We start from the raw sequence: 18,404 nt of genomic DNA, 5'->3' as shown, positions 1-18,404 counted from the left end.
AACACAAACACTTTTTAAATGATTCTTAGGCATTTTAACTTCTTGGATATAGGGGGCGCTATTTAAATTTTTGGATGAAAAACGTTCCCGTTTTAAACAAGATATTTTGTCACGAAAAGATGCTCGACTATGCATATAATTGACAGCTTTGGAAAGAAAACACTCTGACGTTTCCAAAACTGCAAAGATATTGTCTGTGAGTGCCACAGAACTGATGTTACAGGCGAAACCCAGATAAAAATCCAATCAGGAAGTGACGCATTTTTTAAACAGCCTCATGGCAATGACTCCTTATATGGCTGTGAAAGAGCTAGGAGTCAGCTTACGTTTTCCACGTTTTCCCCAAGGTGTCTGCAGCATTGTGACGTCTTTTTAGGCATTTCCATTGGAGAATGGCTGTAAGAGACCATATAGGACGAGTGGACGCATGGTGTCTCCCGGAGAAAACGTTGTGTAAAATACTGAGGTAGCCATTTTTCCAATAGTTTCTTATGAGAAACCAACTGCCTCCACGGATATATTATTGAATACATATGTTAAAAACACTTTGAGGATGGATCCTAAACAACGTTTGCCGTGTTTCTGTCGATATTATGGAGCAAATTTTGAAAAAAGTTTGGCGTTGTAGTTTAAGTATTTTCGGTCGATTTCTCAGCCAAGCCTACAAAAATATTATTTTTGGAAAAAAGGAACATTTGCTATCTAACTGGGAGTCTCCTGAGTGAAACCATCTGAAGTTCTTCAAAGGTAAATTATTTAATTTGGTTGCTTTTCTTATTTTTGTGAAAATGTTGCCTGCTGCCAGCACAGCCTAGCATAGCATTATGCCATGCTAAACTTACACAAATGCTTGTCTAGCGTTGGCTGTAACGCATATTTTGAAAATCTGAGATGACAGTGTTGTTAACAAAAGGCTAAGCTTGTGTTTCAATATATTTATTTCATTTCATTTGCGATTTTCATGAATAGGAAACGTTGCGTTATGGTAATGCGCTTGAGGCTATAATTACGCTCCCGGATACGGGATTGCTCGTCACTAGAGGTTATTAAGCATCTTTTAACACAGGCTTAACACCTAAGAAACACTTTGTACTTTTAAAAATACTTTTAACACAGGCGTGGGCCTGTTGTTACCTCATATCCCAACGATAATGCCTTGCATTATGCCTGGGAAGAAAACACTTCAATTTGCTCAACTTGCCATTGGCTCAGCCATTAGCTCAACATTTTCACGATATTAGCCCACACAGCTACACCGATGCACTTTCATGCTAGGTTTAGGACCTCACATTGAAGCTTATAGAGTAGAGGTCGACCGATTAGTCGACCGATTTCCAATTTTCATAACAATCGGAAATCGGTATTTTTGGACACCGATTTGGTCTATTTTTTTTTTGACACCTTTAATTAATCTTTATTTAACTAGTCAAGTCAGTTAAGAACATATTCTTATTTTCAATGACGGCCTAGGAACGGTGGGTTAACTGCCTTGTTCAGGGGCAGAACGACAGATTTTTACTGTGTCAGCTCGGGGGATTCAATCTTGCAGCCTTACAGTTAACTAGTCCAACGCTCTAACCACCTGATTACATTGCACTCCACGAGGAGCCTACCTGTTACACAAATGCAGTAGCCAAGGTAAGTTGCTAGCTAACATTAAACGTATCTTATAAAAAACAATCAATCTTAACATAATCACTAGTTAACTACACATGGTTGATGATATTACTCGTTTATCTAGCGTGTCCTGCATTGCATATAATCGATGTGGTGTCATGTTGTGTCTTGTCTCTGTCCTTTCCCTTCACCCTGTCTCCCTCTGCTGGTCGTTGTTATGTTACCTTTTCTCCCCCGCTTTCCCCCAGCTGTCCCTTGTCTCCTCTAACTACCCGTTCCCCACCTGTTCCCTGTTTCCCTCTGATTAGGTCCCTATATCTCTCTCTGTTTCTGCTCCTGTCCTTGTCGGATTCTTGTTTGTTTGTGTTTCATGCCTGAGCCAGACTATCGTCATGTTTGCTGTAACCTTGTCCTGTCCTGTCGGAATCTGCCGGTCTATCTGAGCCTACCTAAGTTTGGTTATTAAAGAAGCTCTGTTTAAGTTAGTTCGCTTTTGGGTCCTCATTCACTCACCATAACAGAAGAATCCGACCAAGAATGGACCCAGCGACTTCGGATCCTCTCCACTCAGCCGTCGGAATCCAGGGAGCGATGCTAGGCAGACACGAGCAGGAAGTGTCTGCTGCTCGACATGCCGTTGAGACCCTGGCCACCCAAGTCTCCAACCTCACAGAACAGGTTCACCATCTCCGCCTCGATCCACCGGCCACTTCCAGGGCTTTCGAATCTCCGGAGCCCAGAATCAATAACCCGCCGTGTTACTCTGGGGAGCCCACTGAATGCCGCTCGTTCCTCACCCAGTGTGATATTGTGTTTTCTCTCCAGCCCAACACTTACTCCAGGAGCACTGCTCGTGTCGCCTACGTCATATCTCTCCTTATTGGACGGGCTCGTGAGTGGGGCACGGCAATCTGGGAGGCAAGGGCTGAGTGTACTAACCAGTATCAGGACTTTAAGGAGGAGATGATACGGGTTTTTGATCGATCTGTTTTTGGGGAGGAGGCTTCCAGGGCCCTGTCTTCCCTATGTCAAGGTAATCGATCCATAACAGACTACTCTATTGAGTTTCGCACTCTTGCTGCCTCCAGTGGCTGGAACGAGCCGGCTTTGCTCGCTCGTTTTCTGGAGGGTCTCCGCGCAGAGGTAAAGGATGAGATTCTCTCCCGGGAGGTCCCTTCCAGCGTGGATTCCCTGATTGAACTCGCTATTCGCATTGAGCGACGGGTTGATCTGCGTCACCGAGCTCGTGGAAAGGAGCTCGCGTTCTCCGTTGCTCCCCTCTCCGCATCACTACCATCTTCCTCTGCCGGCTCGGGAGCTGAGCCTATGCAGCTGGGAGGTATCCGCATCTCGACTAAGGAGAGGGAACGGAGAATCACCAACCGCCTCTGTCTCTATTGCGGTTCTGCTGGTCATTTTGTCACTTCATGTCCAGTAAAAGCCAGAGCTCATCAGTAAGCGGAGGGCTACTGGTGAGCGCTACTACTCCTGTCTCTCCTTCAAGATCCTGCACTACCTTGTCGGTCCATCTACGCTGGACCGGTTCGTCAGCTTCCTGCAGTGCCTTAATAGACTCTGGGGCGGAGGGCTGTTTTATGGACGAGACCTGGGCTCGGGAACATGACATTCCTCTCAGACAGTTAAGGGAGTCCACGGCCTTGTTCGCCCTGGATGGTAGTCCTCTCCCCAGGATTCAGCGTGAGACGCTACCTTTAACCCTCACTGTTTCTGGTAATCATAGCGAAACCATTTCTTTTTTGATTTTTCGTTCACCTTTTACACCTGTTGTTTTGGGCCATCCCTGGCTAGTTTGTCATAATCCTTCCATTAATTGGTCTAGTAATTCTATCCTCTCCTGGAACGTCTCTTGTCATGTGAAATGTTTAATGTCTGCTATCCCTCCTGTTTCCTCTGTCTCTTCTTCACAGGAGGAGCCTGGTGATTTGACAGGGGTGCCGGAGGAATATCACGATCTGCGCACGGTGTTCAGTCGGTCCAGGGCCACCTCTCTTCCTCCACACCGGTCGTATGATTGTAGTATTGATCTCCTTCCGGGAACCACTCCCCCCCGGGGTAGACTATACTCTCTGTCGGCTCCCGAACGTAAGGCTCTCGAGGATTATTTGTCTGTAGCTCTTGACGCCGGTACCATAGTCCCCTCCTCCTCTCCCGCCGGAGCGGGGTTTTTTTTTTGTCAAGAAGAAGGACGGGTCTCTGCGCCCCTGCATAGATTATCGAGGGCTGAATGACATAACAGTTAAGAATCGTTATCCGCTTCCTCTTATGTCTTCAGCCTTCGAGATCCTGCAGGGAGCCAGGTTTTTCACTAAGTTGGACCTTCGTAACGCTTACCATCTCGTGCGCATCAGGGAGGGGGACGAGTGGAAGACGGCGTTTAACACTCCGTTAGGGCACTTTGAATACCGGGTTCTTCCTTTCGGCCTCGCTAACGCTCCAGCTGTCTTTCAGGCATTAGTCAATGATGTCCTGAGAGACATGCTGAACATCTTTGTTTTCGTTTACCTTGACGATATCCTGATTTTTTCACCGTCACTCCAGATTCATGTTCAGCACGTTCGACGTGTCCTCCAGCGCCTTTTAGAGAATTGTCTTTTTGTGAAGGCTGAGAAGTGCACTTTTCATGCCTCCTCCGTCACATTTCTCGGTTCTGTTATTTCCGCTGAAGGCATTAAGATGGATCCCGCTAAAGTCCAAGCTGTCATTGATTGGCCCGTCCCTAAGTCACGCGTCGAGCTGCAGCGCTTTCTCGGCTTCGCGAACTTCTATCGTCGTTTCATCCGTAATTTCGGTCAGGTGGCCGCTCCTCTCACAGCCCTTACTTCTGTCAAGACGTGCTTTAAGTGGTCCGTTTCCGCCCAGGGAGCTTTTGATCTCCTCAAGAATCGTTTTACATCCGCTCCTATCCTTGTTACACCTGACGTCTCTAGACAGTTCGTTGTCGAGGTTGACGCGTCAGAGGTGGGCGTGGGAGCCATTCTTTCTCAGCGCTCCCTCTCTGACGACAAGGTCCACCCATGCGCGTATTTTTCTCATCGCCTGTCGCCGTCGGAACGTAACTATGATGTGGGTAACCGCGAACTGCTCGCCATCCGGTTAGCCCTAGGCGAATGGCGACAGTGGTTGGAGGGGGCGACCGTTCCTTTTGTCGTTGGGACTGACCATAGGAACCTTGAGTACATCCGTTCTGCCAAACGACTTAATGCGCGTCAGGCGCGTTGGGCGCTGTTTTTCGCTCGTTTCGAGTTCGTGATTTCTTATCGTCCGGGCTCTAAGAACACCAAGCCTGATGCTTTGTCTCGTCTCTTCAGTTCTTCAGTAGCCTCCACTGACCCCGAGGGGATTCTCCCTGAGGGGCGTGTTGTCGGGTTGACTGTCTGGGGAATTGAGAGGCAGGTAAAACAAGCGCTCACTCACACTCCGTCGCCGCGCGCTTGTCCTAGGAACCTTCTTTTCGTTCCCGTTCCTACTCGTCTGGCCGTTCTTCAGTGGGCTCACTCTGCCAAGTTAGCCGGCCACCCTGGCGTTCGGGGTACGCTTGCTTCCATTCGCCAGCGTTTTTGGTGGCCCACCCGGGAGCATGACACGCGTCGTTTCGTGGCTGCTTGTTCGGTCTGCGCGCAGACTAAGTCCGGTAACTCTCCTCCTGCCGGCCGTCTCAGGCCGCTTCCTATTCCCTCTCGACCGTGGTCTCACATCGCCTTAGATTTTGTCACCGGACTGCCTTCGTCAGCGGGGAAGACTGTTATTCTTACGGTTGTCGATAGGTTCTCTAAGGCGGCCCATTTCATTCCCCTTGCTAAGCTTCCTTCTGCTAAAGAGACGGCACAAATCATCATCGAGAATGTTTTCAGAATTCATGGCCTTCCGTCAGACGTCGTTTCGGACAGAGGTCCGCAATTCACGTCTCAATTTTGGAGGGAGTTTTGCCGTTTGATTGGGGCTTCCGTCAGTCTCTCTTCCGGCTTTCACCCCCAGTCTAACGGTCAAGCAGAACGGGCCAATCAGACTATTGGTCGCATCTTACGCAGTCTTTCTTTTCGCAACCCTGCGTCTTGGTCAGAACAGCTCCCCTGGGCAGAATACGCCCACAACTCGCTTCCTTCGTCTGCGACCGGGCTATCTCCTTTTCAGAGTAGCCTCGGGTACCAGCCTCCGCTGTTCTCATCTCAGTTCGCCGAGTCCAGCGTCCCCTCCGCTCAGGCTTTTGTCCAACGTTGTGAGCGCACCTGGAAGAGGGTCAGGTCTGCACTTTGCCGTTATAGGACGCAGACTGTGAGGGCTGCTAATAAGCGTAGAACTAAGAGTCCTAGATATTGTCGCGGTCAGAGAGTTTGGCTCTCCACTCAGAACCTTCCCCTTAAGACGGCTTCTCGCAAGTTGACCCCGCGGTTCATTGGTCCGTTCCGTATTTCTCGGGTCATTAATCCTGTCGCAGTTCGACTTCTTCTTCCGCGATACCTTCGTCGCGTCCACCCGGTCTTCCATGTCTCCTGTATTAAGCCCGTTCTTCGCGCCCCCGCTCGTCTTCCCCCCCCCCCCCCCCATCCTTGTCGAGGGCGCACCCATCTACAGGGTCCGCAGGATTTTGGACATGCGTCCACGGGGCCGTGGTCACCAGTACCTTGTCGATTGGGAGGGGTACGGTCCTGAGGAGAGGAGTTGGGTTCCCTCTCGGGACGTGCTGGACCGTGCGCTGATCGAGGATTTCCTCCGTTGCCGCCAGGTTTCCTCCTCGAGTGCGCCAGGAGGCGCTCGGTGAGTGGGGGGGGTACTGTCATGTTGTGTCTTGTCTCTGTCCTTTCCCTTCACCCTGTCTCCCTCTGCTGGTCGTTGTTATGTTACCTTTTCTCCCCCGCTTTCCCCCAGCTGTCCCTTGTCTCCTCTAACTACCCGTTCCCCACCTGTTCCCTGTTTCCCTCTGATTAGGTCCCTATATCTCTCTCTGTTTCTGCTCCTGTCCTTGTCGGATTCTTGTTTGTTTGTGTTTCATGCCTGAGCCAGACTATCGTCATGTTTGCTGTAACCTTGTCCTGTCCTGTCGGAATCTGCCGGTCTATCTGAGCCTACCTAAGTTTGGTTATTAAAGAAGCTCTGTTTAAGTTAGTTCGCTTTTGGGTCCTCATTCACTCACCATAACATGTGGTGCGTATCGTTGCTCCAATGTGTACCTAACCATAAACATCAATGCCTTTCTTAAAATCAATACAATAAGTATATATTTTTAAACCTGCATACTTAGCTAAAAGAAATCCAGGTTAGCAGGCAATATTAACCAGGTGAAATTGGGTCACTTCTCTTGCGTTCATTGCACGCAGAGTCAGTGTATATGCAACAGTTTGGGCCGCCTAATTTGCCAGAATGTTACGTAATTATGACATAACATTGAAGGTTGTGCAGTGTAACAGGAATATTTAGACTTAGGGATGCCACCCGTTAGATAAAATACGGAACGTTCCGTATTTCACTGAAAGAATAAACGTCTTGTTTTCGAGATGATAGTTTCCGAATTCGACCATATTAATGACCTAAGGCTCGTATTTCTGTGTGTTATCATGTTATAATTAAGTCTATGATTTGAAAGAGCAGTCTGACTGAGCGATGGTAGGCACCAGCAGGCTCGTAAGCAAGCATTCATTCAAACAGCACTTTCGTGCGTTTGCCATCAGCTGTTTATGACATCAAGCCTATCAACTCCCGAGATTAGGCTGGTGTAACCGATGTGAAATGGCTAGCTAGTTAGCGGGGTGCGCGCTAATAGCGTTTCAAACGTCATTCGCTCTGAGACTTGGAGTGGTTGTTTCCCTTGCTCTGCAAGGGTAACACTGCTTCGAGGGTGGCTGTTGTCGTTGTGTTCCTGGTTCGAGCCCAGGTAAAAGCGAGGAGCGGGATGGAAGCTATACTGTTACACTGGCAATACTAAAGTGCCCATAAGAACATCCAATAGTCAAAGGTTAATGAAATACAAATGGTATAGAGAGAAATAGTCCTATAATTCCTATAATAACTACAACCTAAAACTTCTTACCTAGGAATATTGAAGACTCATGTTAAAAGGAACCACCATCTTTCATGTTTTGAGCAAGGAACTTAAACGTTAGCTTTCTTACATGGCACATATTGCACTTTTACTTTCTTCTCCAACACTTTGTTTTTTCATTATTTAAACCAAATTGAATATGTTTCATTATTTATTTGAGGCTAAATTGATTTTATTGATGTATTATATTAAGTTAAAATAAGTGTTAATTCAGTATTGTTGTAATTGTCATTATTACAAAAATAAATAAATAAATTGTCAGATTTAATCGGTATCGGCTTTTTGTGGTCCTCCAATAATCTTCCCCATTGTCCCCTGGGTATTTAAACCTGTGTTTTCTGTCTGTCTTGCATGTTCCAAGTCAACCAGCGTGTTTTTTCCTGTGCTCCTGCCTTTTCTATTCTCTTTTGCTAGTCCTCCTGGTTTTGACCCTTGCCTGTTTTCTGGACTCTGTACCCGCCTGCATGACCATTCTGCCTGCCCTGACCTCGAGCCTCTCTGCCACTCTGTACCTCCTGGACTCTGAACTGGTTTTGACCTTTTGCCTGTCCACGACCATTCTCTTGCCTACTCCTTTTGGATTATTAATACACATCAAAGACTCAAACAATCTGCCTCCCGTGTCTGCATCTGGGACTCGCCTTGTGCCCTTATAACTTGAGACTTGACTTGGGACTTGACTTGAGACTTGAGACTTAAGACTTGATTTGAGACTTGTCTTGAGACTTGTCGGTCATGAGTTGGGTCTTGACTTGGGACTTACTTGTGACTTGTAAAATAATGACTTGGTCCCACCTCTGCTGAGTACCACTCTTCATATTTTCAAGCATAGTGGTGGCTGCATCATGTTATGAATATCCTCATCACCGGCAAGGACTAGGTAGTTCTTTGGGGGGATAAAAATAAACGGAATAGAGCTAAGCACAGACAAAATCCTAGAGGAAAACCTGGCTCGGTCTGCTTTCCAACAGACTGACTGCACCTTTCAGCAGGACAATAACCTAAAACACAAGGACAAAAATACACTGGAGTTTCTTTCCAAGAAGACACTGAATGTTCCTGAGTGGCCTAGTTACAGTTTGGACTTAAATCGGCTTAAATCTATGGCAAGACATGAAAATGGCTGTCTAGCAATGATCAACAACCATCTTGACAGAGCTTGAAGAGTTTAAAAAAATTATAATGGGCAAATACTGTACAGTCCAGGCGTGCAAAGCTCTTAGAGACACAGAATTACTCACATCTGTAATCGCTGCCAAAGTAACACGTATTGACGCAGGGGGTTGAATACTTATTTAATCAAGATACCATATATTAGTATTATATTTTTCATAAATGTTTTTGAAATGATAGAATTTTTCTTCCACTTTAACATTACAGAGTATTTTGTGTAGATAATTGAAAAAAAGTATGTGTGTGTGTGTGTGTGTGTGTGTGTGTGTGTGTGTGTGTGAGTTGAGGCTAACCAAACTGGTAATACCGCAGATCAAATACAGGCAACCCTGTGTAACTTCACTTATAAATCTCTGCAAAACAGCTGGATATTTCATGCCTTCTTTATCTGCACGCATGTGCAAACGCACACACATGAGGCCCTATGGGGGAAGCTTTAACCAGAGGTTGAGGGTTAGAGAGGGTAACAGTAGTATGGGACAGACTGGGTCAGAGAAAGCTCATTTCCTCTATTAAGCTCAAATGATCTGCTCTATCAGCCTAACAGCAATCAATGATCTGCTCTATCTGCCTAACAGCAATAAATGATCTGCTCTATCTGCCTAACAGCAATCAATGATCTGCTCTATCTGCCTAACAGCAATCAATGATCTGCTCTACCTGCCTAACAGCAATAAATTATCTGCTCTATCTGCCTAACAGCAATCAATGATCTGCTCTATCAGCAATCAATGATCTCCTCTATCTGCCTAATAGCAATCAATGATCTGCTCTATCAGCCTAACAGTAATCAATGATCTTCTCTATCTGCCTAACAGCAACCAATGATCTGCTCTATCAGCCTAACAGCAATAAATGATCTGCTCGATCTGCCTAACAGCAATAAATTATCTGCTCTATCTGCCTAACAGCAATCGATGATCTGCTCTATCTGCCTAACAGCAACCAATGATCTGCTCTATCAGCCTAACAGCAATCAATGATCTGATCTATCTGCCTAACAGCAATCAATGATCTGCTCTATCTACCTAACAGCAATCAATGATCTGCTCTATCTACCTAACAGCAATCAATGATCTGCTCTATCTGCCTAACAGCAATAAATGATCTGCTCTTTCAGCCTAACAGCAATAAATGATCTGCTTTATCAGCCTAACAGCAATCAATGATCTGCTCTACCTGCCTAACAGCAATCAATGATCTACTCTATCTGCCTAACAGCAATCAATGGCTCAGCGTTAATATAGAACTCTCTAGCGAAGGGAAGAACAGAGAGAAGGGAAGAACAGAGAGAAGGGAAGAACAGAGGGAAGGGAAGAACAGAGGGAAAACACAGTCCTCTCCAGAGAGAGGGGAAGAACAGAGAGAAAACACAGTCCTCTCCAGAGAGAAGGGAAGAACAGAGGGAAAACACAGTCCTCTCCAGAGGGAAGGGAAGAACAGAGAGAAAACACAGTCATCTCCAGAGAGAAGGGAAGAACAGAGAGAAAACACAGTCCTCTCCAGAGAGAAGGGAAGAACAGAGAGAAAACACAGTCCTCTCCAGAGAGAAGGGAAGAACAGAGAGAAAACACAGTCCTCTCCAGAGAGAAGGGAAGAACAGAGGGAAAACACAGTCCTCTCCAGAGGGAAGGGAAGAACAGAGGGAAAACACAGTCCTCTCCAGAGAGAAGGGAAGAACAGAGGGAAAACACAGTCCTCTCCAGAGAGAAGGGAAGAACAGAGGGAAAACACAGTCCTCTCCAGAGAGAGGGGAAGAACAGAGGGAAAACACAGTCCTCTCCAGAGAGAAGGGAAGAACAGAGAGAAAACACAGTCCTCTCCAGAGAGAAGGGAAGAACAGAGGGAAAACACAGTCATCTCCAGAGAGAAGGGAAGAACAGAGAGAAAACACAGTCCTCTCCAGAGAGAAGGGAAGAACAGAGGGAAAACACAGTCCTCTCCAGAGAGAAGGGAAGAACAGAGAGAAAACACAGTCCTCTCCAGAGAGAAGGGAAGAACAGAGGGAAAACACAGTCCTCTCCAGAGAGAAGGGAAGAACAGAGAGAAAACACAGTCCTCTCCAGAGAGAAGGGAAGAACAGAGGGAAAACACAGTCCTCTCCAGAGAGAAGGGGAGAACAGAGGGAAAATACAGTCCTCTCCAGAGAGAAGGGAAGAACAGAGAGAAAACACAGTCCTCTCCAGAGAGAAGGGAAGAACAGAGAGAAAACACAGTCTTCTCCAGAGGGAAGGGAAGAACAGAGGGAAAACACAGTCCTCTCCAGAGAGAAGGGAAGAACAGAGAGAAAACACAGTCCTCTCCAGAGAGAAGGGAAGAACAGAGGGAAAACACAGTCCTCTCCAGAGAGAAGGGAAGAACAGAGGGAAAACACAGTCCTCTCCAGAGGGAAGGGAAGAACAGAGGGAAAACACAGTCCTCTCCAGAGGGAAGGGAAGAACAGAGAGAAAACACAGTCCTCTCCAGAGGGAAGGGAAGAACAGAGGGAAAACACAGTCCTCTCCAGAGGGAAGGGATGAACAGAGGGAAAACACAGTCCTCTCCAGAGAGAAGGGAAGAACAGAGGGAAAACACAGTCCTCTCCAGAGGGAAGGGATGAACAGAGGGAAAACCCAGTCCTCTCCAGAGAGAAGGGAAGAACAGAGGGAAAACACAGTCCTCTCCAGAGAGAAGGGAAGAACAGGACAGGACACCCCTTCTCTCTGAGTGAGACAGAGAGAATACGTCTGGCCTTGGAGAGGTATTCAACTCTTTATGTCACAAACATTGTCTGCATTAGGAGACATTGAAAACATTCCCAAACATTCATGTCCACAAACTCTGAGTGCTACAGTATATAAACTAGAACACAAAGACCCCTTTCCTCTCTCTCATCTCTTGTCATTTAACATAAAAATCCTCTCCGCCTCTCTCTCCCCTCTCGTCTCTCTAAAGAATGTAACCTACAGAAAAGGGTTTTGTTAGAATCAAAGCTGAGAGCATTACTGTCCTAGGTTCAATATTACACTACAATACAACGGACAGAGTGTATTCCAGAACTACATGAGTATAACTATGTTCGGAACACTGTGACTAATCCGTTTACAACAGCAACAACATACTAGGAGAGAGATCCACTGTCCTGATTCATCCCTTTACAACAGCCACACAGAGGAAACATACTAGTAAAGAGAGATCCACTGTCCTGATTCATCCCTTTACAACAGCAACAACATACTAGTAGAGAGATCCACTGTCCTGATTCATCCCTTTACAACAGCAACAACATACTAGTAGAGAGATCCACTGTCCTGATTCATCAGTTTACAACAGCAACAACATACTAGTAGAGAGATCCACTGTCCTGATTCATCAGTTTACAGCAGCCACACAGAGGCAACATACTAGTAGAGAGATCCACTGTCCTGATTCATCCCTTTACAACAGCCACAAAGAGGCAACATACTAGGAGAGAGATCCACTGTCCTGATTCATCTCTTTACAACAGCAACAACATACTAGTAGAGAGATCCACTGTCCTGATTCATCCCTTTACAACAGCAACAACATACTAGTAGAGAGATCCACTGTCCTGATTCATCAGTTTACAGCAGCCACACAGAGGCAACATACTAGTAGAGAGATCCACTGTCCTGATTCATCCCTTTACAACAGCTACACAGAGGAAACATACTAGTAAGGAGAGATCCACTGTCCTGATTCATCCCTTTACAACAGCCACACAGAGGAAACATACTAGTAGAGAGATCCACTGTCCTGATTCATCCCTTTACAACAGCCACACAGAGGCAACATACTAGTAGAGAGATCCACTGTCCTGATTCATCCCTTTACAACAGCCACACAGAGGAAACATACTAGTAGAGAGAGATCCACTGTCCTGATTCATCCCTTTACAACAGCCACACAGAGGCAACATACTAGTAGAGAGATCCACTGTCCTGATTCATCCCTTTACAACAGCCACACAGAGGAAACATACTAGTAGAGAGAGATCCACTGTCCTGATTCATCCCTTTACAACAGCCACACAGAGGCAACATACTAGTAGAGAGATCCACTGTCCTGATTCATCCCTTTACAACAGCCACACAGAGGCAACATACTAGTAGAGAGATCCACTGTCCTGATTCATCCCTTTACAACAGCCACACAGAGGCAACATACTAGTAGAGAGATCCACTGTCCTGATTCATCCCTTTACAACAGCTACACAGAGGAAACATACTAGTAAGGAGAGATCCACTGTCCTGATTCATCCCTTTACAACAGCCACAGAGAGGCAACATACTAGTAGAGAGATCCACTGTCCTGATTCATCCCTTTACAACAGCCACAGAGAGGCAACATACAGTGGCAAGACAAAGTATGTGAACCCCTTGGAATGTCTGGATTTCTGCATCAATGAGTCATAAAATTACATCTGATCTTCATCTAAGTCACAACAACAGACAAACACAGTGTGCTTAAACTAATTACACACAAATTATTGTATTTGTCTTGTCTATATTGAATACATCATTTAAACATTCACAGTGTAGATTGTGAACCCCCAGGCTAATGACTTCTACAAAAGCTAACTGGAGTCAGGAGTCAGCTAACCGGGAGTCCAATCAATGAGACGAGATTGGAGATGTTGGTGAGAGCTGCCCTGCCCTATAAAAAGCACTCACAAAATGTAAGTTTGCTATTCACAAGAAGCATTGGCTGATGTGAACCATGCCTCGAACAAAAGAGATCTCAGAAGACCTAAGATGAAGAATTGTTAACCTGCATAAAGCTGGAAAGGGTTACAAAAGTATCTCTAAAAGCCTTGATGTTCATCAGTCCACGGTAAGACAAAATGTCTAGAAATGGAGAAAGTTCAGCACTGTTGCTACTCTCCCTAGGAGTGGCAGTCCTGCAAAGATGACTGCCAGAGCACAGCGCAGAATATTCAATGAGGTTAAGAAGAATCCTAGAGTGTCAGCTAAAGACTTACAGAAATCTCTGGAACATGTTAACATCTCTGTTGACGAGTCTACGATACGTAAAACACTAAACAAGAATGGTGTTCATGGGAGGACACCATGGAAGAAGCCACTGCTGTCCAAAAAAAACATTGATGCACATCTGAAGTTCACAAAAGAGCATCTGGATGTTCCACAGTGCTACTGGCAAAATATTATGTGGACAGATGAAACTAAAGTTGAGTTGTTTGGAAGGAACACAAAACACTATGTGTGGAGAAAAAAAGGCACAGCACATCAAAACCTCATCCCAACTGTAAAGTCTGGTGGAGGGAGCGTCATGGTCTGCGACTGCTTTGCTGCCTCAGGACCTGGACAGCTTGCTATCATCGACAGACAAATGAATTCCCAAGTTTATCAAGACATTTTGCAGGAGAATGTAAGGCTCTCTGCCAATTGAAGCTCAACAGATGTTGGGTGATGCAACAAGACAACGACCCAAAACACAGAAGTAAATCAACAACAACTGGGTCAACCAGTTATTAAATCCAAGTGTTCGCATACTTTTCCCACCCTGCACTTTTACACAGTGTGTTCAATAAAAACATGAAAACAAATTATTGTTTGTGTTATTGGTTTAAGCAGACTGTGTTTGTCTATTGTTGTGATTTAAATGAAGATCAGATCACATGTTATGACCAATTTATATAAAAGTCCAGGTAATTCCAGTGTTCACATACTTTTTCTTGCCACTGTACTGGTAAAGAGAGATCCACTGTCCTGATTCATCCCTTTACAACAGCCACACAGAGGAAACATACTAGTAGAGAGATCCACTGTCCTGTTTCATCCCTTTACAACAGCCACACAGAGGCAACATACTAGTAGAGAGATCCACTGTCCTGATTCATCCCTTTACAACAGCCACACAGAGGCAACATACTAGTAGAGAGATCCACTGTCCTGATTCATCCCTTTACAACAGCCACACAGAGGAAACATACTAGTAGAGAGATCCACTGTCCTGATTCATCCCTTTACAACAGCCACACAGAGGCAACATACTAGTAGAGAGATCCACTGTCCTGATTCATCCCTTTACAACAGCCACACAGAGGCAACATACTAGTAGAGAGATCCACTGTCCTGATTCATCAGTTTACAACAGCCACACAGAGGAAACATACTAGTAAAGAGAGATCCACTGTCCTGATTCCTTCAGACACAAAGACAGTCAGTCACCCAGCCAGCCAGCCAGCCAGTCAGTCAACCTGCCACTCAGTCACCCAGCCAGTCAGTCACCCAGCCAGTCAGTCAGAGAGTCAACCAGTCAGTCAGTCAACTAGCCAGCCAGCCAGTCACCCAGCCAGTCAGTCAACTAGCCAGCCAGTCAGTCAGCCAGCCAGCCAGTCAGTCAACCTGCCACTCCGTCACCCAGCCAGTCAGTCAGACAGTCAACCAGCCAGCCAGTCAGTCAGACAGTCAACTAGCCAGCCAGCCAGTCACCCAGCCAGTCAGTTACCCAGCCAGTCAGTCAGCCAGCCAGTCACCCAGCCAGTCAGTCAGCCAGCCAGCCAGTCACCCAGCCAGTCAGTCACCCAGCCAGTCAGTCACCGAGCCAGTCAGTCACCCAGCCAGTCAGTCAGCCAGCCAGTCAGTCAGTCAACTACCCAGCCAGTCAATCAGCCAGCCAGTCAGTCAGTCACCCAGCCAGTCAGTCAGCCAGCCAGCCAGTCAGTCACCCAGCCAGTCAGTCACCCAGCCAGTCAGCCAGCCAGTCAGTCAGTCAGCCAGCCAGCCAGCCAGCCAGCCAGCCAGCCAGCCAGTCAGTCAGCCAGTCAGTCACCCAGCCAGCCAGCCAGTCACCCAGCCAGTCAGTCACCCAGCCAGTCAGTCACCCAGCCAGTCAGTCACCCAGCCAGTCACCCAGCCAGTCAGTCACCCAGCCAGTCAGTCACCCAGCCAGTCAGTCAGCCAGTCAGTCACCCAGCCAGTCACCCAGCCAGTCAGCCAGCCAGCCAGTCACCCAGCCAGTCAGTCACCCAGCCAGTCAGTCACCAAGCCAGTCAGTCACCCAGCCAGTCAGTCACCCAGCCAGTCAGTCAGCCAGCCAGTCAGTCACCCAGCCAGTCACCCAGCCAGCCAGTCAGTCAGCCAGCCAGTCAGTCACCCAGCCAGTCAGTCACCCAGCCAGTCAGTCATCCAGCCAGTCAGTCAGCCAGCCAGTCAGTCAGTCAACTACCCAGCCAGTCAGTCACCCAGCCAGTCAGTCACCCAGCCAGTCAGTCAACTACCCAGCCAGTCAGTCAGCCAGCCAGTCAGTCACCCAGCCAGTCAGTCACCCAGCCAGTCAGTCAACTACCCAGCCAGTCAGTCAGCCAGCCAGTGCTCAGTTTAAACTGGATAATGACAGGCGTTGCGCTCCAAATAACACCAAGGCATTTTCCACTTTGGTCATCGATTCACTATTATGACCACCGTCCTCTAATATACACACACTGTCTCCTCACAAGGCTGTACACACACACACACACACACGTACACACGTACACACGTGACAGTACCCAGCATGAGATCTGATGGCTCGTGAAGTCTGTCAGTGTGTGTGATAGTGTTTGTGTGTGTCCATTAGGACCCTTGCACCTGGCAGCACAATAGAGGGACAGATTGGCACAGCAGACACGCTCTGTTGCGCCACTCGCTCTCTGGCCCTCATTGTCACCCCAGTGGTTCGGAGTGCATCTCAGGGAGGTGTGGCTCAGAGTGTCTCAGGGAGGTGTGGCTCGGAGTGTGTATCGGGGAGGTGTGGCTCGGAGTGCATCACAGGGAGGTGTGGCTCGTAGTGTGTCTCAGGGAGGTGTGGCTCGGAGTGCATCTCAGGGAGGTGTGGCTCGGAGTGTCTCAGGGAGGTGTGGCTCTCATGAAACTGGCTCTGATGAAACTGGCTCTGATGAAACTGGCTCTGATGAAACTGGCTCTCATGAAACTGGCTCTCATGAAACTGGCTCTCATGAAACTGGCTCTCATGAGGACAGCCACAGGAAAGCAAGAGCCAGAGTTACCTATGCTGCAGAGGATAAGTTCATTAAAGTTACCAGCCACAGAAATTGCAGCCCAAATAAATGCTTCACAGAGTTCAAGTAACAGACACATCTCAACATCAACTGTTCAGACGAGACTGTGTGAATCAGGCCTTCATGGTCGAATTGCTGCAAAGAAACTACTACTAAAGGACACAAATAATAAGAAGAGACTTGCTTGGGCCAATAAACATGAGTAATGGACATTAGACCGGTGGAAATATCCAAATTGGAGATTTTTGGGTCCAACCTCAGTGTCTTTGTGAGACGCAGTGAGGGTGAACAGATGATCTCCGCATGCGTATTTCCCACCGTAAAGCATGGAGGAGGAGGTGTTATGGTGTGGAGGTGCTTTGCTGGTGACACTGTCTGGGATTTACAGTGGTTGCACAAAGAATTGAAGGAAGGGGTGCCAACAATTGTGGCACACATATATTTGAGAAAAATATTTGTTTTATATTTAGAATTTATTTTTTCTTTCAATTATTTTACTTTAATTAAAAGCCTGTTCTGCTCATATTTACCAATAGTGCCAATATTAGTGGAGGGCACTGTACAGTATTTAGATTTCAAGGCACATGTAACCAGCATGGGTACCACAGCATTCTGCAGCAATACACCATCCCATCTGGTTTGGGCTTAGTGGGACTATCATTTGTTTATCAACAGGACAATGACCCAACACACCTCCAGGCTGTGTAAGGGCTATTTGACCAAGAAGGAGAGTGATGGAGTGCTGCATCTGATGACCTGGCCTCCACAATCACTCAACCTCAACCCAATTGAGATGGTTTGGGATTGTCACGACTCCTACCGAAGGTGGCTCCCCTTCCCGTTCGGGTGGCGCTCGGCGGTCGTCGTCACCGGCCTACTAGCTGCCACTGATTCTTTCCTCCCCCTCCTTGTCTGTTTATTGGTTACACCTGTTGTTTATTAGGTGATTAGTTGGGCTTTATTAGCCAGCCGGCCCGCCTGTTCTTTGTGCGGGATTGTTTGTGTGACTAGTGTGCACGTTTGAGGTGAACGCGTTTCCTGTTCGTGGGTTTTTTGCTGGACTGTTTTAGTCCCTGTGTTTGGGGCATTTGTTTTTGTGTGCGCCCTGTGTTTTCGTGGGGTGGCTTATGTTCGCCGTTTGTGAATTAAATAGCACTACCCTGAACTCTCTGCTTCCTGCGCCTGACTTCGCACCCACTACACCCAGATTGTTACAGGGATGAGTTGGACCGCAGAGTGAAGGAAAAGCAGCCAACCAGTGCTTTGCATATGTGGGAACATCTTCAAGACTATTGAAAAAGCCTTCCAGGTGAAGCTGGTTGAGAGAATGCCAAGAGTGTGTAAAGCTGTCATCAAGGCAAAGGGTGGCTATTTGAAGAATCTGAAATATAAAATATATTTTGATTTGTTTAACACATTTTTGGGTGACTACGTTATTCCATTACTGTTATCTCATAGTTTTGATTTCTTCACTGATATTCTACAATGTAGAAAATAGTAAAAAACTAAGAAAAACCCTTGAATGAGTCGGTG

General features: G+C 46.9%; 1 protein-coding gene across 3 annotated transcripts in view; it reads right to left on the bottom strand.

Moving 5' to 3' along the window:
* LOC110525033 (metallophosphoesterase MPPED2) overlaps positions 1-18,404 on the bottom strand; it is a 135,689-nt gene that overhangs the window by 84,764 nt on the left and 32,521 nt on the right. The gene's annotated exons all lie outside the window — the stretch shown is intronic.

This window comes from Oncorhynchus mykiss, chromosome 26 (genome assembly GCF_013265735.2).
Source record: "Oncorhynchus mykiss isolate Arlee chromosome 26, USDA_OmykA_1.1, whole genome shotgun sequence".
Lineage (NCBI taxonomy): Eukaryota > Metazoa > Chordata > Actinopteri > Salmoniformes > Salmonidae > Oncorhynchus > Oncorhynchus mykiss.
This window is presented reverse-complemented; position numbering and strand designations above follow the sequence as displayed.